This window comes from Etheostoma spectabile, chromosome 21, assembly GCF_008692095.1.
Source record: "Etheostoma spectabile isolate EspeVRDwgs_2016 chromosome 21, UIUC_Espe_1.0, whole genome shotgun sequence".
NCBI lineage: Eukaryota > Metazoa > Chordata > Actinopteri > Perciformes > Percidae > Etheostoma > Etheostoma spectabile.
This window is the reverse complement of record NC_045753.1, coordinates 20537332-20538634: the sequence shown is the minus strand read 5'-3', so window position 1 is coordinate 20538634 and position 1303 is coordinate 20537332. Positions and strand designations below refer to the sequence as shown.

The 1303-nt window shown below is 33.6% G+C and overlaps 1 long non-coding RNA gene across 1 annotated transcript in view; it reads right to left on the bottom strand.

Annotated features, from left to right (window-relative positions):
- Window positions 1-423: 423 nt before the first annotated feature.
- Window positions 424-1303, bottom strand: part of LOC116671259 (uncharacterized) — a 3287-nt gene continuing 2407 nt past the window's right edge. Inside the window, exons 2-3 of the long non-coding RNA XR_004327235.1 lie at window positions 690-804; window positions 424-545 (exon numbers count right to left, since the gene is read on the bottom strand). This is a non-coding gene — a long non-coding RNA (uncharacterized LOC116671259). The remainder of the gene's footprint in view (window positions 546-689; window positions 805-1303) is intronic.

Sequence of the window (1303 nt, the reverse complement as noted above, 5' to 3'; positions counted from 1 at the left end):
ATTTTGGTCAACTGACTTGAACTCTTCTACATTAGGAGGTGCTGGGATGTGAAAGACATGGAGAAGAAACTGTAGTAAAGTTTCATTAAAAAAATTATTTTCTGAATAAAATTGTACATATTTTGTGTATTTTTTAATTCAAACAAATAAGTTGCTTTCAATTCCAGTGTTATTTTTTTCAACCATCTAAAATATCAAGTGAGCAAAACACATCTGTCGTAGACAAACCGCAAATTAGTTTAGATTTTACAGAGCTCTGTCCTGGCTCCTGTTATATGGCTACATAAGAGAAGATATAAGATTGCCTTCCAGTGACAGCTTCAAATCTGTATCCAGTGCTGTTGACTCTCTCAAACGCAGTGATGAGAGTGAAGTTATATTTTATACCAGGAATCAGGGATTTAATAAATTTATAGATTTAATAAAGACACTCCAAATATCCTATTGTAGGAAGTATGTTGAGATGTTGTTAACCTTGTCCCACATCAGAGTTATACTGCTCTCATTTTGTGTCAACACTTTCACATTCTTAACATTTTCAAGACCTAAAAAGACAAACAGTTGACAGTTTCATTAGAGAAAAAGAGTTTAGTGAGAAACACAACCTTAAACATCATAATTGCACTATAATATGAGGTAAATACAGACATATCACCAACCAAAGATAAATTCCAGCGGCTCAAACTTACGTTGTTTTGTTGTTAAAAGGGTTGTTGATGGAGTGGTTAACTGTGTTGTTGTTGGTTTTGCTTGTGTTGCACTTGTCCCTGTTGCTGTTGTTGTACTTTTGGAGTCAGTGACACACTAAAAACAGAATAGGAACATTGAAAGACCTGCAAAAATGTAATGTCATACTGTACAAAATTGCCATAAGAGTTCTTTTGACTATGCACAGTTAAAGGTGAAAATTACATGAAAATTTCACTAACATTAATATGAGTTCCCTCAGCCTGCCTATCAGAATCAAAATCAGAAATACTTGATTGATCCCCGAAGGTAAATTCTGTGTTACGGTTGCAAAAAATATATAAATGTCAAAGTAGAAATATAAATAAAAGAAATTTAATGAGTGTGGATATGTACGGTATTTATGATACAGTATTCATATAAAATTAATTATCAATAAGAAGTAGCAGTATTGCACATTATGATTTACAGATAAAATTAACTAACTAAGTGTTTGTGTGTCAGACACTTAGAGGGAGGAGTTATAAAGTTTAATGGCCACAAGCAGGAATGATTTCCTGTGGCGCTCTGTGGTGTGTTTTGGGGGAATAAGTCTTGCACTGAAAGTGCTCCTGTG